Below are 24,517 nucleotides of genomic sequence, written 5' to 3'. Positions count from 1 at the left end.
GCTGAAAATTCATTGTCTGCTGGCGCTGTACACTTTTTCTAAGTGTTGCAATATCTCATGAAGGAAATACTGGACAATCAAATTTATGACTTTCCAGGCTTCAGGATGCCTTTCTACACTATATAAAGGTGGAAATTTACATTGGAAACGTTTGGTTTAGCTGTTATAAAAGTTTGTTTTTTTAGTGCTGTAAATACATTTTCAGCTCGCGCTGTACACATTTGCTATGAGAGGCACTATCTCATAAGGGAAATATTGGACAATCAAATTAATGACTGCCCAGGCTTCAGGATGTCTTTTTACACTATATAAAGGTGGAAATTTACATTGGAAACGTTTGGTTTAGCTGTTATAAAAGTTTGGTTTTTTAGTGCTTAAAATGCATTTTCAGCTCGCACTGTACACATTTGCTATGTGAGGCATTATCTCATAAGGGAAATACTGGACAATCAAATTAATGACTTCCCAGGCTTCAGGATGCCTTTTTACACTCTATAAAGGTGGAAATTTACATTGGAAACGTTTGGTTTAGCTGTTATAAAAGTTTGTTTTTTTCGTGCTGTAAATGCATTTTCAGCTCGCGCTGTACACATTTGCAATGAGAGGCATTATCTCATAAGGGAAATATTGGACAATCAAATTAATGACTGCCCAGGCTTCAGGATGTCTTTTTACACTATATAAAGGTGGAAATTTACATTGGAAACGTTTAGTTTAGCTGTTAATGAAGTTTCGTTTTTTTTAGTGCTGAAAATTCATTGTCTGCTGGCGCTGTACACTTTTTCTAAGTGTTGCAATATCTCATGAAGGAAATACTGGACAATCAAATTAATGACTTTCCAGGCTTCAGGATGCCTTTCTACACTATATAAAGGTGGAAATTTACATTGGAAACGTTTGGTTTAGCTGTTATAAAAGTTTGGTTTTTTAGTGCTGTAAATGCATTTTCAGCTCGCGCTGTACACATTTGCTATGAGAGGCATTATCTCATAAGGGAAATATTGGACAATCAAATTAATGACTGCCCAGGCTTCAGGATGTCTTTTTACACTATATAAAGGTGGAAATTTACATTGGAAACGTTTGGTTTAGCTGTTATAAAAGTTTGGTTTTTTAGTGCTGTAAATGCATTTTCAGCTCGCGCTGTACACATTTGCTATGTGAGGCATTATCTCATAAGGGAAATACTGGACAATCAAATTAATGACTGCCCAGGCTTCAGGATGTCTTTTTACACTATATAAAGGTGGAAATTTACATTGGAAACGTTTGGTTTAGCTGTTATAAAAGTTTGTTTTTTTAGTGCTGAAAATGCATTTTCAGCTCGCACTGTACACATTTGCTATGTGAGGCATTATCTCATAAGGGAAATACTGGACAATCAAATTAATGACTTCGCAGGCTTCAGGATGCCTTTTTACACTCTATAAATGTGGAAATTTACATTGGAAACGTTTGGTTTAGCTGTTAATGAAGTTTCGTTTTTTTAGTGCTGAAAATTCATTGTCTGCTGGCGCTGTACACTTTTTCTAAGTGTTGCAATATCTCATGAAGGAAATACTGGACAATCAAATTAATGACTTTCCAGGCTTCAGGATGCCTTTCTACACTATATAAAGGTGGAAATGTACATTGGAAACGTTTGGTTTAGCTGTTATAAAAGTTTGTTTTTTTAGTGCTGTAAATGCATTTTCAGCTCGCGCTGTACACATTTGCTATGAGAGGCATTATCTCATAAGGGAAATATTGGACAATCAAATTAATGACTGCCCAGGCTTCAGGATGTCTTTTTACACTATATAAAGGTGGAAATATACATTGGAAACGTTTAGTTTAGCTGTTAATGAAGTTTCGTTTTTTTAGTGCTGAAAATTCATTGTCTGCTGGCGCTGTACACTTTTTCTAAGTGTTGCAATATCTCATGAAGGAAATACTGGACAATCAAATTTATGACTTTCCAGGCTTCAGGATGCCTTTCTACACTATATAAAGGTGGAAATTTACATTGGAAACGTTTGGTTTAGCTGTTATAAAAGTTTGTTTTTTTAGTGCTGTAAATACATTTTCAGCTCGCGCTGTACACATTTGCTATGAGAGGCACTATCTCATAAGGGAAATATTGGACAATCAAATTAATGACTGCCCAGGCTTCAGGATGTCTTTTTACACTATATAAAGGTGGAAATTTACATTGGAAACGTTTGGTTTAGCTGTTATAAAAGTTTGGTTTTTTAGTGCTTAAAATGCATTTTCAGCTCGCACTGTACACATTTGCTATGTGAGGCATTATCTCATAAGGGAAATACTGGACAATCAAATTAATGACTTCCCAGGCTTCAGGATGCCTTTTTACACTCTATAAAGGTGGAAATTTACATTGGAAACGTTTGGTTTAGCTGTTATAAAAGTTTGTTTTTTTCGTGCTGTAAATGCATTTTCAGCTCGCGCTGTACACATTTGCAATGAGAGGCATTATCTCATAAGGGAAATATTGGACAATCAAATTAATGACTGCCCAGGCTTCAGGATGTCTTTTTACACTATATAAAGGTGGAAATTTACATTGGAAACGTTTAGTTTAGCTGTTAATGAAGTTTCGTTTTTTTTAGTGCTGAAAATTCATTGTCTGCTGGCGCTGTACACTTTTTCTAAGTGTTGCAATATCTCATGAAGGAAATACTGGACAATCAAATTAATGACTTTCCAGGCTTCAGGATGCCTTTCTACACTATATAAAGGTGGAAATTTACATTGGAAACGTTTGGTTTAGCTGTTATAAAAGTTTGGTTTTTTAGTGCTGTAAATGCATTTTCAGCTCGCGCTGTACACATTTGCTATGAGAGGCATTATCTCATAAGGGAAATATTGGACAATCAAATTAATGACTGCCCAGGCTTCAGGATGTCTTTTTACACTATATAAAGGTGGAAATTTACATTGGAAACGTTTGGTTTAGCTGTTATAAAAGTTTGGTTTTTTAGTGCTGTAAATGCATTTTCAGCTCGCGCTGTACACATTTGCTATGTGAGGCATTATCTCATAAGGGAAATACTGGACAATCAAATTAATGACTGCCCAGGCTTCAGGATGTCTTTTTACACTATATAAAGGTGGAAATTTACATTGGAAACGTTTGGTTTAGCTGTTATAAAAGTTTGTTTTTTTAGTGCTGAAAATGCATTTTCAGCTCGCACTGTACACATTTGCTATGTGAGGCATTATCTCATAAGGGAAATACTGGACAATCAAATTAATGACTTCGCAGGCTTCAGGATGCCTTTTTACACTCTATAAATGTGGAAATTTACATTGGAAACGTTTGGTTTAGCTGTTAATGAAGTTTCGTTTTTTTAGTGCTGAAAATTCATTGTCTGCTGGCGCTGTACACTTTTTCTAAGTGTTGCAATATCTCATGAAGGAAATACTGGACAATCAAATTAATGACTTTCCAGGCTTCAGGATGCCTTTCTACACTATATAAAGGTGGAAATGTACATTGGAAACGTTTGGTTTAGCTGTTATAAAAGTTTGTTTTTTTAGTGCTGTAAATGCATTTTCAGCTCGCGCTGTACACATTTGCTATGAGAGGCATTATCTCATAAGGGAAATATTGGACAATCAAATTAATGACTGCCCAGGCTTCAGGATGTCTTTTTACACTATATAAAGGTGGAAATTTACATTGGAAACGTTTGGTTTAGCTGTTATAAAAGTTTGGTTTTTTTAGTGCTGAAAATGCATTTTCAGCTCGCACTGTACACATTTGCTATGTGAGGCATTATCTCATAAGGGAAATACTGGACAATCAAATTAATGACTGCCCAGGCTTCAGGATGTCTTTTTACACTATATAAAGGTGGAAATTTACATTGGAAACGTTTGGTTTAGCTGTTATAAAAGTTTGGTTTTTTAGTGCTGAAAATGCATTTTCAGCTCGCACTGTACACATTTGCTATGTGAGGCATTATCTCATAAGGGAAATACTGGACAATCAAATTAATGACTTCCCAGGCTTCAGGATGCCTTTTTACACTCTATAAATGTGGAAATTTACATTGGAAACGTTTGGTTTAGCTGTTAATGAAGTTTCGTTTTTTTAGTGCTGAAAATTCATTGTCTGCTGGCGCTGTACACTTTTTCTAAGTGTTGCAATATCTCATGAAGGAAATACTGGACAATCAAATTAATGACTTTCCAGGCTTCAGGATGCCTTTCTACACTATATAAAGGTGGAAATTTACATTTGAAACGTTTGGTTTAGCTGTTATAAAAGTTTGTTTTTTTAGTGCTGTAAATGCATTTTCAGCTCGCGCTGTACACATTTGCTATGAGAGGCATTATCTCATAAGGGAAATATTGGACAATCAAATTAATGACTGCCCAGGCTTCAGGATGTCTTTTTACACTATATAAAGGTGGAAATTTACATTGGAAACGTTTGGTTTAGCTGTTATAAAAGTTTGGTTTTTTAGTGCTTAAAATGCATTTTCAGCTCGCACTGTACACATTTGCTATGTGAGGCATTATCTCATAAGGGAAATATTGGACAATCAAATTAATGACTGCCCAGGCTTCAGGATGTCTTTTTACACTATATAAAGGTGGAAATTTACATTGGAAACGTTTGGTTTAGCTGTTATAAAAGTTTGGTTTTTTAGTGCTGAAAATGCATTTTCAGCTCGCACTGTACACATTTGCTATGTGAGGCATTATCTCATAAGGGAAATACTGGACAATCAAATTAATGACTTCCCAGGCTTCAGGATGCCTTTTTACACTCTATAAATGTGGAAATTTACATTGGAAACGTTTGGTTTAGCTGTTAATGAAGTTTCGTTTTTTTAGTGCTGAAAATTCATTGTCTGCTGGCGCTGTACACTTTTTCTAAGTGTTGCAATATCTCATGAAGGAAATACTGGACAATCAAATTAATGACTTTCCAGGCTTCAGGATGCCTTTCTACACTATATAAAGGTGGAAATTTACATTGGAAACGTTTGGTTTAGCTGTTAATGAAGTTTCGTTTTTTTTAGTGCTGAAAATTCATTGTCTGCTGGCGCTGTACACTTTTTCTAAGTGTTGCAATATCTCATGAAGGAAATACTGGACAATCAAATTAATGACTTTCCAGGCTTCAGGATGCCTTTCTACACTATATAAAGGTGGAAATTTACATTGGAAACGTTTGGTTTAGCTGTTATAAAAGTTTGGTTTTTTAGTGCTGTAAATGCATTTTCAGCTCGCGCTGTACACATTTGCTATGAGAGGCATTATCTCATAAGGGAAATATTGGACAATCAAATTAATGACTGCCCAGGCTTCAGGATGTCTTTTTACACTATATAAAGGTGGAAATATACATTGGAAACGTTTAGTTTAGCTGTTAATGAAGTTTCGTTTTTTTAGTGCTGAAAATTCATTGTCTGCTGGCGCTGTACACTTTTTCTAAGTGTTGCAATATCTCATGAAGGAAATACTGGACAATCAAATTTATGACTTTCCAGGCTTCAGGATGCCTTTCTACACTATATAAAGGTGGAAATTTACATTGGAAACGTTTGGTTTAGCTGTTATAAAAGTTTGTTTTTTTAGTGCTGTAAATACATTTTCAGCTCGCGCTGTACACATTTGCTATGAGAGGCACTATCTCATAAGGGAAATATTGGACAATCAAATTAATGACTGCCCAGGCTTCAGGATGTCTTTTTACACTATATAAAGGTGGAAATTTACATTGGAAACGTTTGGTTTAGCTGTTATAAAAGTTTGGTTTTTTAGTGCTTAAAATGCATTTTCAGCTCGCACTGTACACATTTGCTATGTGAGGCATTATCTCATAAGGGAAATACTGGACAATCAAATTAATGACTTCCCAGGCTTCAGGATGCCTTTTTACACTCTATAAAGGTGGAAATTTACATTGGAAACGTTTGGTTTAGCTGTTATAAAAGTTTGTTTTTTTCGTGCTGTAAATGCATTTTCAGCTCGCGCTGTACACATTTGCAATGAGAGGCATTATCTCATAAGGGAAATATTGGACAATCAAATTAATGACTGCCCAGGCTTCAGGATGTCTTTTTACACTATATAAAGGTGGAAATTTACATTGGAAACGTTTAGTTTAGCTGTTAATGAAGTTTCGTTTTTTTTAGTGCTGAAAATTCATTGTCTGCTGGCGCTGTACACTTTTTCTAAGTGTTGCAATATCTCATGAAGGAAATACTGGACAATCAAATTAATGACTTTCCAGGCTTCAGGATGCCTTTCTACACTATATAAAGGTGGAAATTTACATTGGAAACGTTTGGTTTAGCTGTTATAAAAGTTTGGTTTTTTAGTGCTGTAAATGCATTTTCAGCTCGCGCTGTACACATTTGCTATGAGAGGCATTATCTCATAAGGGAAATATTGGACAATCAAATTAATGACTGCCCAGGCTTCAGGATGTCTTTTTACACTATATAAAGGTGGAAATTTACATTGGAAACGTTTGGTTTAGCTGTTATAAAAGTTTGGTTTTTTAGTGCTGTAAATGCATTTTCAGCTCGCGCTGTACACATTTGCTATGTGAGGCATTATCTCATAAGGGAAATACTGGACAATCAAATTAATGACTGCCCAGGCTTCAGGATGTCTTTTTACACTATATAAAGGTGGAAATTTACATTGGAAACGTTTGGTTTAGCTGTTATAAAAGTTTGTTTTTTTAGTGCTGAAAATGCATTTTCAGCTCGCACTGTACACATTTGCTATGTGAGGCATTATCTCATAAGGGAAATACTGGACAATCAAATTAATGACTTCGCAGGCTTCAGGATGCCTTTTTACACTCTATAAATGTGGAAATTTACATTGGAAACGTTTGGTTTAGCTGTTAATGAAGTTTCGTTTTTTTAGTGCTGAAAATTCATTGTCTGCTGGCGCTGTACACTTTTTCTAAGTGTTGCAATATCTCATGAAGGAAATACTGGACAATCAAATTAATGACTTTCCAGGCTTCAGGATGCCTTTCTACACTATATAAAGGTGGAAATGTACATTGGAAACGTTTGGTTTAGCTGTTATAAAAGTTTGTTTTTTTAGTGCTGTAAATGCATTTTCAGCTCGCGCTGTACACATTTGCTATGAGAGGCATTATCTCATAAGGGAAATATTGGACAATCAAATTAATGACTGCCCAGGCTTCAGGATGTCTTTTTACACTATATAAAGGTGGAAATTTACATTGGAAACGTTTGGTTTAGCTGTTATAAAAGTTTGGTTTTTTTAGTGCTGAAAATGCATTTTCAGCTCGCACTGTACACATTTGCTATGTGAGGCATTATCTCATAAGGGAAATACTGGACAATCAAATTAATGACTGCCCAGGCTTCAGGATGTCTTTTTACACTATATAAAGGTGGAAATTTACATTGGAAACGTTTGGTTTAGCTGTTATAAAAGTTTGGTTTTTTAGTGCTGAAAATGCATTTTCAGCTCGCACTGTACACATTTGCTATGTGAGGCATTATCTCATAAGGGAAATACTGGACAATCAAATTAATGACTTCCCAGGCTTCAGGATGCCTTTTTACACTCTATAAATGTGGAAATTTACATTGGAAACGTTTGGTTTAGCTGTTAATGAAGTTTCGTTTTTTTAGTGCTGAAAATTCATTGTCTGCTGGCGCTGTACACTTTTTCTAAGTGTTGCAATATCTCATGAAGGAAATACTGGACAATCAAATTAATGACTTTCCAGGCTTCATGATGCCTTTCTACACTATATAAAGGTGGAAATGTACATTGGAAACGTTTGGTTTAGCTGTTATAAAAGTTTGGTTTTTTTAGTGCTGTAAATGCATTTTCAGCTCGCGCTGTACACATTTGCTATGAGAGGCATTATCTCATAAGGGAAATATTGGACAATCAAATTAATGACTGCCCAGGCTTCAGGATGTCTTTTTACACTATATAAAGGTCGAAATTTACATTGGAAACGTTTAGTTTAGCTGTTATAAAAGTTTGTTTTTTTAGTGCTGTAAATGCATTTTCAGCTCGCGCTGTACACATTTGCTATGTGAGGCATTATCTCATAAGGGAAATACTGGACAATCAAATTAATGACTGCCCAGGCTTCAGGATGTCTTTTTACACTATATAAAGGTGGAAATTTACATTGGAAACGTTTGGTTTAGCTGTTATAAAAGTTTGGTTTTTTAGTGCTGAAAATGCATTTTCAGCTCGCACTGTACACATTTGCTATGTGAGGCATTATCTCATAAGGGAAATACTGGACAATCAAATTAATGACTTCCCAGGCTTCAGGATGCCTTTTTACACTCTATAAATGTGGAAATTTACATTGGAAACGTTTGGTTTAGCTGTTAATGAAGTTTCGTTTTTTTAGTGCTGAAAATTCATTGTCTGCTGGCGCTGTACACTTTTTCTAAGTGTTGCAATATCTCATGAAGGAAATACTGGACAATCAAATTAATGACTTTCCAGGCTTCAGGATGCCTTTCTACACTATATAAAGGTGGAAATTTACATTTGAAACGTTTGGTTTAGCTGTTATAAAAGTTTGTTTTTTTAGTGCTGTAAATGCATTTTCAGCTCGCGCTGTACACATTTGCTATGAGAGGCATTATCTCATAAGGGAAATATTGGACAATCAAATTAATGACTGCCCAGGCTTCAGGATGTCTTTTTACACTATATAAAGGTGGAAATTTACATTGGAAACGTTTGGTTTAGCTGTTATAAAAGTTTGGTTTTTTAGTGCTTAAAATGCATTTTCAGCTCGCACTGTACACATTTGCTATGTGAGGCATTATCTCATAAGGGAAATATTGGACAATCAAATTAATGACTGCCCAGGCTTCAGGATGTCTTTTTACACTATATAAAGGTGGAAATTTACATTGGAAACGTTTGGTTTAGCTGTTATAAAAGTTTGGTTTTTTAGTGCTGAAAATGCATTTTCAGCTCGCACTGTACACATTTGCTATGTGAGGCATTATCTCATAAGGGAAATACTGGACAATCAAATTAATGACTTCCCAGGCTTCAGGATGCCTTTTTACACTCTATAAATGTGGAAATTTACATTGGAAACGTTTGGTTTAGCTGTTAATGAAGTTTCGTTTTTTTAGTGCTGAAAATTCATTGTCTGCTGGCGCTGTACACTTTTTCTAAGTGTTGCAATATCTCATGAAGGAAATACTGGACAATCAAATTAATGACTTTCCAGGCTTCAGGATGCCTTTCTACACTATATAAAGGTGGAAATTTACATTGGAAACGTTTGGTTTAGCTGTTAATGAAGTTTCGTTTTTTTTAGTGCTGAAAATTCATTGTCTGCTGGCGCTGTACACTTTTTCTAAGTGTTGCAATATCTCATGAAGGAAATACTGGACAATCAAATTAATGACTTTCCAGGCTTCAGGATGCCTTTCTACACTATATAAAGGTGGAAATTTACATTGGAAACGTTTGGTTTAGCTGTTATAAAAGTTTGGTTTTTTAGTGCTGTAAATGCATTTTCAGCTCGCGCTGTACACATTTGCTATGAGAGGCATTATCTCATAAGGGAAATATTGGACAATCAAATTAATGACTGCCCAGGCTTCAGGATGTCTTTTTACACTATATAAAGGTGGAAATTTACATTGGAAACGTTTGGTTTAGCTGTTATAAAAGTTTGTTTTTTTAGTGCTGTAAATGCATTTTCAGCTCGCGCTGTACACATTTGCTATGAGAGGCATTATCTCATAAGGGAAATATTGGACAATCAAATTAATGGCTGCCCAGGCTTCAGGATGTCTTTTTACACTATATAAAGGTGGAAATTTACATTGGAAACGTTTAGTTTAGCTGTTAATGAAGTTTCGTTATTTTAGTGCTGAAAATTCATTGTCTGCTGGCGCTGTACACTTTTTCTAAGTGTTGCAATATCTCATGAAGGAAATACTGGACAATCAAATTAATGACTTTCCAGGCTTCAGGATGCCTTTCTATACTATATAAAGGTGGAAATTTACATTGGAAACGTTTGGTTTAGCTGTTATAAAAGTTTGTTTTTTTCGTGCTGTAAATGCATTTTCAGCTCGCACTGTACACATTTGCTATGTGAGGCATTATCTCATAAGGGAAATACTGGACAATCAAATTAATGACTTCCCAGGCTTCAGGATGCCTTTTTACACTCTATAAATGTGGAAATTTACATTGGAAACGTTTGGTTTAGCTGTTAATGAAGTTTCGTTTTTTTAGTGCTGAAAATTCATTGTCTGCTGGCGCTGTACACTTTTTCTAAGTGTTGCAATATCTCATGAAGGAAATACTGGACAATCAAATTAATGACTTTCCAGGCTTCATGATGCCTTTCTACACTATATAAAGGTGGAAATGTACATTGGAAACGTTTGGTTTAGCTGTTATAAAAGTTTGGTTTTTTTAGTGCTGTAAATGCATTTTCAGCTCGCGCTGTACACATTTGCTATGAGAGGCATTATCTCATAAGGGAAATATTGGACAATCAAATTAATGACTGCCCAGGCTTCAGGATGTCTTTTTACACTATATAAAGGTCGAAATTTACATTGGAAACGTTTAGTTTAGCTGTTATAAAAGTTTGTTTTTTTAGTGCTGTAAATGCATTTTCAGCTCGCGCTGTACACATTTGCTATGTGAGGCATTATCTCATAAGGGAAATACTGGACAATCAAATTAATGACTGCCCAGGCTTCAGGATGTCTTTTTACACTATATAAAGGTGGAAATTTACATTGGAAACGTTTGGTTTAGCTGTTATAAAAGTTTGGTTTTTTAGTGCTGAAAATGCATTTTCAGCTCGCACTGTACACATTTGCTATGTGAGGCATTATCTCATAAGGGAAATACTGGACAATCAAATTAATGACTTCCCAGGCTTCAGGATGCCTTTTTACACTCTATAAATGTGGAAATTTACATTGGAAACGTTTGGTTTAGCTGTTAATGAAGTTTCGTTTTTTTAGTGCTGAAAATTCATTGTCTGCTGGCGCTGTACACTTTTTCTAAGTGTTGCAATATCTCATGAAGGAAATACTGGACAATCAAATTAATGACTTTCCAGGCTTCAGGATGCCTTTCTACACTATATAAAGGTGGAAATTTACATTTGAAACGTTTGGTTTAGCTGTTATAAAAGTTTGTTTTTTTAGTGCTGTAAATGCATTTTCAGCTCGCGCTGTACACATTTGCTATGAGAGGCATTATCTCATAAGGGAAATATTGGACAATCAAATTAATGACTGCCCAGGCTTCAGGATGTCTTTTTACACTATATAAAGGTGGAAATTTACATTGGAAACGTTTGGTTTAGCTGTTATAAAAGTTTGGTTTTTTAGTGCTTAAAATGCATTTTCAGCTCGCACTGTACACATTTGCTATGTGAGGCATTATCTCATAAGGGAAATATTGGACAATCAAATTAATGACTGCCCAGGCTTCAGGATGTCTTTTTACACTATATAAAGGTGGAAATTTACATTGGAAACGTTTGGTTTAGCTGTTATAAAAGTTTGGTTTTTTAGTGCTGAAAATGCATTTTCAGCTCGCACTGTACACATTTGCTATGTGAGGCATTATCTCATAAGGGAAATACTGGACAATCAAATTAATGACTTCCCAGGCTTCAGGATGCCTTTTTACACTCTATAAATGTGGAAATTTACATTGGAAACGTTTGGTTTAGCTGTTAATGAAGTTTCGTTTTTTTAGTGCTGAAAATTCATTGTCTGCTGGCGCTGTACACTTTTTCTAAGTGTTGCAATATCTCATGAAGGAAATACTGGACAATCAAATTAATGACTTTCCAGGCTTCAGGATGCCTTTCTACACTATATAAAGGTGGAAATTTACATTGGAAACGTTTGGTTTAGCTGTTAATGAAGTTTCGTTTTTTTTAGTGCTGAAAATTCATTGTCTGCTGGCGCTGTACACTTTTTCTAAGTGTTGCAATATCTCATGAAGGAAATACTGGACAATCAAATTAATGACTTTCCAGGCTTCAGGATGCCTTTCTACACTATATAAAGGTGGAAATTTACATTGGAAACGTTTGGTTTAGCTGTTATAAAAGTTTGGTTTTTTAGTGCTGTAAATGCATTTTCAGCTCGCGCTGTACACATTTGCTATGAGAGGCATTATCTCATAAGGGAAATATTGGACAATCAAATTAATGACTGCCCAGGCTTCAGGATGTCTTTTTACACTATATAAAGGTGGAAATTTACATTGGAAACGTTTGGTTTAGCTGTTATAAAAGTTTGTTTTTTTAGTGCTGTAAATGCATTTTCAGCTCGCGCTGTACACATTTGCTATGAGAGGCATTATCTCATAAGGGAAATATTGGACAATCAAATTAATGGCTGCCCAGGCTTCAGGATGTCTTTTTACACTATATAAAGGTGGAAATTTACATTGGAAACGTTTAGTTTAGCTGTTAATGAAGTTTCGTTATTTTAGTGCTGAAAATTCATTGTCTGCTGGCGCTGTACACTTTTTCTAAGTGTTGCAATATCTCATGAAGGAAATACTGGACAATCAAATTAATGACTTTCCAGGCTTCAGGATGCCTTTCTATACTATATAAAGGTGGAAATTTACATTGGAAACGTTTGGTTTAGCTGTTATAAAAGTTTGTTTTTTTCGTGCTGTAAATGCATTTTCAGCTCGCACTGTACACATTTGCTATGTGAGGCATTATCTCATAAGGGAAATACTGGACAATCAAATTAATGACTTCCCAGGCTTCAGGATGCCTTTTTACACTCTATAAATGTGGAAATTTACATTGGAAACGTTTGGTTTAGCTGTTAATGAAGTTTCGTTTTTTTAGTGCTGAAAATTCATTGTCTGCTGGCGCTGTACACTTTTTCTAAGTGTTGCAATATCTCATGAAGGAAATACTGGACAATCAAATTAATGACTTTCCAGGCTTCAGGATGCCTTTCTACACTATATAAAGGTGGAAATTTACATTGGAAACGTTTGGTTTAGCTGTTATAAAAGTTTGGTTTTTTAGTGCTGTAAATGCATTTTCAGCTCGCGCTGTACACATTTGCTATGAGAGGCATTATCTCATAAGGGAAATATTGGACAATCAAATTAATGACTGCCCAGGCTTCAGGATGTCTTTTTACACTATATAAGGGTGGAAATTTACATTGGAAACGTTTAGTTTAGCTGTTAATGAAGTTTCGTTTTTTTAGTGCTGAAAATTCATTGTCTGCAGGCGCTGTACACTTTTTCTAAGTGTTGCAATATCTCATGAAGGAAATACTGGACAATCAAATTAATGACTTTCCAGGCGTCAGGATGCCTTTCTACACTATATAAAGGTGGAAATGTACATTGGAAACGTTTGGTTTAGCTGTTATAAAAGTTTGGTTTTTTTAGTGCTGTAAATGCATTTTCAGCTCGCGCTGTACACATTTGCTATGAGAGGCATTATCTCATAAGGGAAATATTGGACAATCAAATTAATGACTGCCCAGGCTTCAGGATGTCTTTTTACACTATATAAAGGTGGAAATATACATTGGAAACGTTTAGTTTAGCTGTTAATGAAGTTTCGTTTTTTTAGTGCTGAAAATTCATTGTCTGCTGGCGCTGTACACTTTTTCTAAGTGTTGCAATATCTCATGAAGGAAATACTGGACAATCAAATTTATGACTTTCCAGGCTTCAGGATGCCTTTCTACACTATATAAAGGTGGAAATTTACATTGGAAACGTTTGGTTTAGCTGTTATAAAAGTTTGTTTTTTTAGTGCTGTAAATACATTTTCAGCTCGCGCTGTACACATTTGCTATGAGAGGCATTATCTCATAAGGGAAATATTGGACAATCAAATTAATGACTGCCCAGGCTTCAGGATGTCTTTTTACACTATATAAAGGTGGAAATCTACATTGGAAACGTTTGGTTTAGCTGTTATAAAAGTTTGGTTTTTTAGTGCTTAAAATGCATTTTCAGCTCGCACTGTACACATTTGCTATGTGAGGCATTATCTCATAAGGGAAATACTGGACAATCAAATTAATGACTTCCCAGGCTTCAGGATGCCTTTTTACACTCTATAAAGGTGGAAATTTACATTGGAAACGTTTGGTTTAGCTGTTATAAAAGTTTGTTTTTTTCGTGCTGTAAATGCATTTTCAGCTCGCGCTGTACACATTTGCAATGAGAGGCATTATCTCATAAGGGAAATATTGGACAATCAAATTAATGACTGCCCAGGCTTCAGGATGTCTTTTTACACTATATAAAGGTGGAAATTTACATTGGAAACGTTTAGTTTAGCTGTTAATGAAGTTTCGTTTTTTTTAGTGCTGAAAATTCATTGTCTGCTGGCGCTGTACACTTTTTCTAAGTGTTGCAATATCTCATGAAGGAAATACTGGACAATCAAATTAATGACTTTCCAGGCTTCAGGGTGCCTTTCTACACTATATAAAGGTGGAAATTTACATTTGAAACGTTTGGTTTAGCTGTTATAAAAGTTTGGTTTTTTAGTGCTGTAAATGCATTTTCAGCTCGCGCTGTACACATTTGCTATGAGAGGCATTATCTCATAAGGGAAATATTGGACAATCAAATTAATGACTGCCCAGGCTTCAGGATGTCTTTTTACACTATATAAAGGTGGAAATTTACATTGGAAACGTTTGGTTTAGCTGTTATAAAAGTTTGTTTTTTTAGTGCTGAAAATGCATTTTCAGCTCGCACTGTACACATTTGCTATGTGAGGCATTATCTCATAAGGGAAATACTGGACAATCAAATTAATGACTTCCCAGGCTTCAGGATGCCTTTTTACACTCTATAAATGTGGAAATTTACATTGGAAACGTTTGGTTTAGCTGTTAATGAAGTTTCGTTTTTTTAGTGCTGAAAATTCATTGTCTGCTGGCGCTGTACACTTTTTCTAAGTGTTGCAATATCTCATGAAGGAAATACTGGACAATCAAATTAATGACTTTCCAGGCTTCAGGATGCCTTTCTACACTATATAAAGGTGGAAATTTACATTGGAAACGTTTGGTTTAGCTGTTAATGAACTTTCGTTTTTTTTAGTGCTGAAAATTCATTGTCTGCTGGCGCTGTACACTTTTTCTAAGTGTTGCAATATCTCATGAAGGAAATACTGGACAATCAAATTAATGACTTTCCAGGCTTCAGGATGCCTTTCTACACTATATAAAGGTGGAAATTTACATTGGAAACGTTTGGTTTAGCTGTTATAAAAGTTTGGTTTTTTAGTGCTGTAAATGCATTTTCAGCTCGCGCTGTACACATTTGCTATGAGAGGCATTATCTCATAAGGGAAATATTGGACAATCAAATTAATGACTGCCCAGGCTTCAGGATGTCTTTTTACACTATATAAAGGTGGAAATTTACATTGGAAACGTTTGGTTTAGCTGTTATAAAAGTTTGTTTTTTTAGTGCTGTAAATGCATTTTCAGCTCGCGCTGTACACATTTGCTATGAGAGGCATTATCTCATAAGGGAAATATTGGACAATCAAATTAATGGCTGCCGAGGCTTCAGGATGTCTTTTTACACTATATAAAGGTGGAAATTTACATTGGAAACGTTTAGTTTAGCTGTTAAAATGAAGTTTCGTTTTTTTAGTGCTGAAAATTCATTGTCTGCTGGCGCTGTACACTTTTTCTAAGTGTTGCAATATCTCATGAAGGAAATACTGGACAATCAAATTAATGACTTTCCAGGCTTCAGGATGCCTTTCTACACTATATAAAGGTGGAAATTTACATTGGAAACGTTTGGTTTAGCTGTTATAAAAGTTTGTTTTTTTAGTGCTGTAAATGCATTTTCAGCTCGCACTGTACACATTTGCTATGTGAGGCATTATCTCATAAGGGAAATACTGGACAATCAAATTAATTACTTCCCAGGCTTCAGGATGCCTTTTTACACTCTATAAATGTGGAAATTTACATTGGAAACGTTTGGTTTAGCTGTTAATGAAGTTTCGTTTTTTTAGTGCTGAAAATTCATTGTCTGCTGGCGCTGTACACTTTTTCTAAGTGTTGCAATATCTCATGAAGGAAATACTGGACAATCAAATTAATGACTTTCCAGGCTTCAGGATGCCTTTCTACACTATATAAAGGTGGAAATTTACATTGGAAACGTTTGGTTTAGCTGTTATAAAAGTTTGGTTTTTTGGTGCTGTAAATGCATTTTCAGCTCGCGCTGTACACATTTGCTATGAGAGGCATTATCTCATAAGGGAAATATTGGACAATCAAATTAATGACTGCCCAGGCTTCAGGATGTCTTTTTACACTATATAAAAGTGGAAATTTACATTGGAAACGTTTGGTTTAGCTGTTATAAAAGTTTGTTTTTTTAGTGCTGTAAATGCATTTTCAGCTCGCACTGTACACATTTGCTATGAGAGGCATTATCTCATAAGGGAAATATTGGACAATCAAATTAATGACTGCCCAGGCTTCAGGATGTCTTTTTACACTATATAAGGGTGGAAATTTACATTGGAAACGTTTAGTTTAGCTGTTAATGAAGTTTCGTTTTTTTAGTGCTGAAAATTCATTGTCTGCTGGCGCTGTACACTTTTTCTAAGTGTTGCAATATCTCATGAAGGAAATACTGGACAATCAAATTAATGACTTTCCAGGCTTCAGGATGTCTTTTTACACTATATAAGGGTGGAAATTTACATTGGAAACGTTTAGTTTAGCTGTTAATGAAGTTTCGTTTTTTTAGTGCTGAAAATTCATTGTCTGCTGGCGCTGTACACTTTTTCTAAGTGTTGCAATATCTCATGAAGGAAATACTGGACAATCAAATTAATGACTTTCCAGGCTTCAGGATGCCTTTCTACACTATATAAAGGTGGAAATTTACATTTGAAACGTTTGGTTTAGCTGTTATAAAAGTTTGGTTTTTTAGTGCTGTAAATGCATTTTAAGCTCGCGCTGTACACATTTGCTATGAGAGGCATTATCTCATAAGGGAAATATTGGACAATCAAATTAATGACTGCCCAGGCTTCAGGATGTCTTTTTACACTATATAAAGATGGAAATTTACATTGGAAACGTTTGGTTTAGCTGTTATAAAAGTTTGGTTTTTTAGTGCTGAAAATGCATTTTCAGCTCGCACTGTACACATTTGCTATGTGAGGCATTATCTCATGAAGGAAATACTGGACAATCAAATTAATGACTTCCCAGGCTTCAGGATGCCTTTTTACACTCTATAAATGTGGAAATTTACATTGGAAACGTTTGGTTTAGCTGTTAATGAAGTTTCGTTTTTTTAGTGCTGAAAATTCATTGTCTGCTGGCGCTGTACACTTTTTCTAAGTGTTGCAATATCTCATGAAGGAAATACTGGACAATCAAATTAATGACTTTCCAGGCTTCAGGATGCCTTTCTACACTATATAAAGGTGGAAATTTACATTGGAAACGTTTGGTTTAGCTGTTAATGAAGTTTCGTTTTTTTTAGTGCTGAAAATTCATTGTCTGCTGGCGCTGTACACTTTTTCTAAGTGTTGCAATATCTCATGAAGGAAATACTGGACAATCAAATTAATGACTTTCCAGGCTTCAGGATGCCTTTCTACACTATATAAAGGTGGAAATTTACATTGGAAACGTTTGGTTTAGCTGTTATAAAAGTTTGGTTTTTTAGTGCTGTAAATGCATTTTCAGCTCGCGCTGTACACATTTGCTATGAGAGGCATTATCTCATAAGGGAAATATTGGACAATCAAATTAATGACTTTCCAGGCTTCAGGATGCCTTTCTACACTATATAAAGGTGGAAATTTACATTGGAAACGTTTGGTTTAGCTGTTATAAAAGTTTGGTTTTTTAGTGCTGTAAATGCATTTTCAGCTCGCGCTGTACACATTTGCTATGAGAGGCATTATCTCATAAGGGAAATATTGGACAATCAAATTAATGACTGCCCAGGCTTCAGGATGTCTTTTTACACTATATAAGGGTGGAAATTTACATTGGAAACGTTTAGTTTAGCTGTTAATGAAGTTTCGTTTTTTTAGTGCTGAAAATGTATTTTCAGCTCGCACTGTACACATTTGCTATGTGAGGCATTATCTCATAAGGGAAATACTGGACAATCAAATTAATGACTTCCCAGGCTTCAGGATGCCTTTTTACACTCTATAAATGTGGAAATTTACATTGGAAACGTTTGGTTTAGCTGTTAATGAAGTTTCGTTTTTTTAGTGCTGAAAATTCATTGTCTGCTGGCGCTGTACACTTTTTCTAAGTGTTGCAATATCTCATGAAGGAAATACTGGACAATCAAATTAATGACTTTCCAGGCTTCAGGATGCCTTTCTACACTATATAAAGGTGGAAATTTACATTTGAAACGTTTGGTTTAGCTGTTATAAAAGTTTGGTTTTTTAGTGCTGTAAATGCATTTTCAGCTCGCGCTGTACACATTTGCTATGAGAGGCATTATCTCATAAGGGAAATATTGGACAATCAAATTAATGACTGCCCAGGCTTCAGGATGTCTTTTTACACTGTATAAAGGTGGAAATATACATTGGAAACGTTTAGTTTAGCTGTTAATGAAGTTTCGTTTTTTTAGTGCTGAAAATTCATTGTCTGCTGGCGCTGTACACTTTTTCTAAGTGTTGCAATATCTCATGAAGGAAATACTGGACAATCAAATTAATGACTTTCCAGGCTTCAGGATGCCTTTCTACACTATATAAAGGTGGAAATTTACATTTGAAACGTTTGGTTTAGCTGTTATAAAAGTTTGGTTTTTTAGTGCTGTAAATGCATTTTCAGCTCGCGCTGTACACATTTGCTATGAGAGGCATTATCTCATAAGGGAAATATTGGACAATCAAATTAATGACTGCCCAGGCTTCAGGATGTCTTTTTACACTATATAAAGGTGGAATCTTTCATTGGAAACGTTTGGTTTAGCTGTTATAGAAGTTTGGGTTTTTATTGTGCTGCAAATGCATTTTCAGCTTGCGCTGTGCACATTTGCAAAGTGAGGCAATATCTCATAAGGGAAATACTGGACAATCAAATTAATGACTGTCCAGTCTTCAGTATGTCAGTTTACACTATATAAAGGAAGAAATTTACATTGGAAACGTTGAATTAAGCTGTTATAGAAATGTGGTAGTTTAGTACTGCAAATGCATTTTCAGCTCGCGCTGTACACATTTTCTAAGTGAAGCATTATCTCATGAGGGAAAGACTGGACAATCAAATTAATGACTGTCCAGTCTTCAGTATGTCAGTTTACACTATTGTTAGGTTGAAGATATATTTTATCCCATATTTTACTCTATTAGTATTGCAAAAGAATTGTTCCACAGCGTGACCTATGTTTGACCATATGGATGAGAAGACTTCAAGAGAAGCGGATGCCTGAAGACAGGATCAACGTCTACAACATCAAAGGAGGTGTGCCGAGACACACCTCTGAACCAAAAGGACTGAGACTTTAGTGCCAGAGCACTAAAAGGCATATCTGCCTTTTCAATCAGTAAATGACTGCCATTGATGTCTGTCTTTCCTCTTGTGTCTGAAATGTTTACATGTTCCTGCTGGTGCTCCCCCCTTCGTTCCTTAGTGCAAATACATTGTATTGTTTAGGGACTTCCCAAATAAAATAGAGGGCTCGGCGGAGTGTGCTCCAGAACGAAGTTGGAGATGTAACTGAGCACACCTCCGTTCGTTCTCCTCGCGAGTAAAAGATCAACTCTTGTCTTCCTTTCATTCATTTTGCCTTTGTTCAGTGAATGCTTAGGTGATTGAACCTGACATTATTTTGGTCCTTCGAGCGGGAAGCCAAGATACCTGAGGATTCCAGCGGGTGTGGTGAACTCCAGAAAGACCATGGCCATGGCAGGCTCACTAGAGAGAGCCTAAAAATCCTTTTCCAGGACTGGACCTCACCCCACCAGCTGGGATCTGACGGTTGACGGCGATCCAATGGAGGGAAGACAACAGTGGTGAGATATTTTTTTTTAGGGGGGAAGTGACTGACTGGAGGTCATTGCGCGTTAAGAATAAATAAATAAGTGTTCAGAATAAATAAATGAGCATTAAGAATAAATAAATAAAAATAAAACATAAAAAAGAAAAAAAAGCAAAGAAAGACATGAAGTAGAGATGAAATAAGAAAAGAGAAAGAAAGAAAGATAGATAGAGAAAAGAGAAAGAAATTGTGTATAGATAAGAAATCCTGTGCATACTAGTCGATGGCAGGTCCATGAAGGACAGTGGAGTGAGAAATAAAAAAACCCTGTGAATACTAGTCAATGGCAGGTATATGACGGCGGAGTCCGAGAAATTCCGTGGAGAAAGTAGGACGGCGGAGTCTGTGTGTACACTTAAATTCCGTGTGTGAATGTTTGCGCAAACCGTATGTAAAGTGAGTGAACGGTGTGATTGGGGATTACAAATACCACTTGGTATTTTATCCGATGTAATACAGTAGGGTTGTACACAGCAGACTGGTGTGGATGCAAAGGCAATAATTCTCCACCTGAAAAGGTTGAATTGAGAATTACCACAACAGGAAATTTGAGTTGCTGTCCTACTGATGAGAAACCAGTTTTTAGAACACCTTAGGTGTTGACAAACTGGTCCAAATTTTCTAAAATGGGGATATTAGGTAGTAAAATAAAACCCAGGGATACGCTGCAGTGTAGAGATTGGAAGTTCATCGAAAAACAGGATCCTGATAAAACTCAGTATTTAGATACATGGATAACTGAACATGGCTTTAATGGTCAGTTAAATACACAAAAAATAGCCGCATTGCAGGGATCAATCATAGGAAAGACGAAAAAGACCCCAAAAAGATGAAGAAAAATGGCTTTGAGGAAACAGAATATTGGATGAGGGTCGCCTTAAAAAGAGAAGAGGGATACAGGAAACAAAAAGAGAATGAAAACAAAATAAGCAAAGGAAAGGAATGCGAAAAGTCAGATAGAGCAAATTACACTGAAATAGGAAGAGTAAAACAAAAGGATGATGAGACTTTTGAGCAACACAAAGTGAGAATGACAGCTGTGTTTAAAAATCACAGCGGGCTACAGGAAAATGGTAATGTAAATGGGCCATTTCAACAGCAGTTGAAGAATGCTTTACATGCAGGCTCAAGAGAGGTAATTCATAAGTGGGTAAATAAACATTTCATTTGCCTGCCAACAGGTACCCTGGAGGAGTATGTAAATCACGCCCTCCATGCTGAGAAGATAGAAAATAAAAAGAAGCAGAGGTCTATAGACAGGACAGGTCAGGTAGGACAGGTAGGACAGGAGGTCTTTTATCGAGGTGGAAAGGGCCTAGGTAGCTTTAGAGGACAAAGGGGCAGACGACAGAGAGGAGGAAGAATAGGAAGAGGAGCAAACAGGCAAAATACATCAGGCTGCTGGCGTTGTGGTAAAGAAGGCCATATAGCAAGAGATTGCCCTGAGAAAAAGCAACCTTCAGCATGACTAGGATAGGAAGCATCTAAACAGGATTTAGAGGCTGATCAAGGAACAGATGAGTTTCTAGATGAAGAGGTCCTCCTAAATTTACAAGAGATATTGGCCTTTGATGAAATAACTGAGCTGAAATAACCTTATTGGTAAATGGGTCACCAATTACCTTTTTATGTGACACTGGTGCATGTAGGATTGCTTGTAATAAATTAATTCCAAATGATAGAGCAAGAGAAATGTGTCATAGTCAGATTTGCAAGTGGAAAACTGTCTAGAGTAACAGAATTAGAACCTGTGTGGTTGAGGGACCCAGAAGGACACTGAGTTGGTTGCATGAATTGAAATTAGGTTTACTTTTACAGAACAATGAGAGCCCAAGTTGTGGGGATGTGATTAATTTACAGAAAAAGATTATTGATGGCACAATTTATACTTACATGATCCGACAGACAAGGTATATCATTCTGATGATGGGTTTTACTTAATTGTATACTTGTGTCTTTTTCAGAAAGAGAGGAGTAGGTGTTGTGAAATCTTAATTGAATGAAGAAGTGAGCATGAGAAACCCTTGTAGGAGCATAGGTGTTTCCTGATTTTGTAGTTTTTGATTTGATACCTTGATAGTTTTGAGTGGCTTTGGTAAGGCTACAGTGAATTTGGAAAATTAAAAAAAAAAAAGGAGTGAGGAAAGTTTGACAGAGGGCAATGGGTATTGGTGTAATCGTAACTCATGAGTGTGCTGTAACAAAGAGTTAACAGCTCTTTGAAGTTAGATGCTCGTTCCCAAGTAGGGGGAGGAAGTCAGAGAGAGAGTTTGGTGATTGAAGAAGGTGTGACTTGAACAAATGAATAAGGATAAGAATTAGGTTCTGCTGTAAGGATGATTTGAAGAAATAAATATGTTATGTTTCATACTTCAGTTGATGATCTTTCTATTAAGGTAACTGTAGTTAGTAACTGGAATGAAATGCACAGATGGAAATGACACGGAAAAAAAAGATGGTAATTTGATAAGAAGGGCTAGTATTTACATTAGAAATAGAAATAGAAATAGAAATCCCTTTATTGTCATTGTACTCAAGTGTGCAACGAGATTAGAGGGCTCCCCTCTCCAGTGCAATACAACAATAATACAGACAAATATATAAATTAGATAAATAAATAAGACTGAATAGGGCATATAGAAACACATCACAATGCTGTTTTGCAAGGTTAGGGTGGTCTCGTGTGTGTGTGAGAGTTCAGTATGGAGATGGCTCTCGGAAAGAAACTGTTTCTCAGTCTATTGGTCCTTGATTTGATGCATCTGTAGCGCCTGCCAGAGGGCAACAGGTCGAACAGGTGTGAGTTTGGGTGGGTATTGTCTTTGACGATGTTGAGAGCCCTTCTGAGGCACCGGGCGGTGTAGATGTCCGACAGCGAGGGGAGAGGGCAGCCAATAATCCTTTGCGCTGTTTTGACTGTCCTCTGGAGCCTCACTCTGTCCGCCTCAGTGCAGCCGCTGTACCAGGTGGAGACAGAGTACGTCAGCAGGCTCTCGATGGACGAGTGGTAGAAGGCCAGCAGCAGCTTCCTGTCCAGGTTGAATTTCCTGAGGACTCTCAGGAAGTGCAGACGTTGGCGGACCTTCTTTACCACTGCTGTGGTGTTGTGACTCCAAGAAAGGTCATCGGAGATCTGTACTCCCAGGAACTTGAACGTGTGGACCCTCTCCACACACACGCCTTCGATGCAGAGGGGGGGCGGCAGCGTCTTGTTCCTCCTGAAGTCGACGACAATCTCCTTTGTTTTAGCAGAGTTAAGGTGCAGTCTGTTGTCCTTGCACCAAGTTGTCAGTCTCTTTACCTCCTCTCTGTAGGCTGTCTCGTAACCTTCCGAGATCAGACCGACCACTGTCGTGTCGTCAGCAAACTTGACGATGGTGTTGTTGCCGTGGGCCGGGCTGCAGTCGTAGGTGTAGAGGGCGTACAGGAGAGGGCTCAGCACGCATCCTTGGGGGGAACCGGTGCTCAGCATGAGGGTGGAGGACGTGTAGGGGCCGAGCAACACAGTCTGGGGTCTGTTGGTCAGAAAGTCCTTAATCCAGATGCGTGTGAGGGCAGGGAGGCCGAGAGTGTCCAGTTTGGCGACGAGGATGTCTGGGATGATCGTGTTGAATGCCGAGCTGTAGTCCACAAAGAGCATCCTTGCATAGCTCCGCTGTTGTTCCAGGTGGCCCAGTACAACATGCAGAGCAGTGTCGATGGCGTCCTCAGTGGATCTGTTAGCCCGGTATGCAAACTGGTAGGGGTCCAGAGTGGGAGGAAGGCAGTCCCTGATGTGCTGGAGAACCAGCCTCTCGAAGCACTTCATAATGACTGGTGTGAGAGCAACAGGACGGTAGTCATTCAGGTGGACGGCTGGTGACTTTTTGGGGACAGGAATAATGGTGGAGGTTTTCAAGCAGGAGGGGATGACTGCCTGAGCCAGGGAGCGGTTGAAGATCCTGCAGAAAACATGTGACAGTTGGTGGGCACATGCTCTGAGGACCTTGCCTGGTATTCCGTCGGATCCAGTAGCTTTTCCTGGGGTTGACCGTGTTCCTCTACGATGAGTGGGGGGGAGTTGGAGCTTGAAGTGCGGGGGTGTGATGGTTGGGGCGAGTCAAAGCGAGCGAAGAAGCAGTTAAGCTCCTCTGCCAGCGATGCACTCGGGTCTACAGAGGTCGTGCTGCTGCCACGGAAGTTGGTGATGCTCCGTAGACCCTGCCACACCTCCCGTGGTCTGTTACTGGCAAGGTGGGCCTCCAGCCTCCCCTTGTAGGTTGCCTTTGCTAGCTTGATGCCTTTGCTCAGGTCAGCACGAGCCACCCTGTACTGGGCTTTGTCGCCTGACCTGAAGGCAGCGTCACGGGCCTTGAGGAGAGCGCGAACCCTGCTGGACATCCAGGGCTTCGCATTTGGGAAGGTCCGTATAGTCTTTTGTTGGGACACAGTTTCCATGCAGAACTTGATG

The sequence above is a fragment of the Idiotropiscis lumnitzeri genome, unplaced genomic scaffold (genome assembly GCF_059441095.1).
Source record: "Idiotropiscis lumnitzeri isolate Australia: NSW breed Sydney's pygmy pipehorse unplaced genomic scaffold, RoL_Ilum_1.0 HiC_scaffold_42, whole genome shotgun sequence".
NCBI classification, from domain to species: Eukaryota; Metazoa; Chordata; class Actinopteri; order Syngnathiformes; family Syngnathidae; genus Idiotropiscis; species Idiotropiscis lumnitzeri.
The sequence above is the reverse complement of the archived record's forward strand: the minus strand, read 5'-3'. Positions refer to the sequence as shown.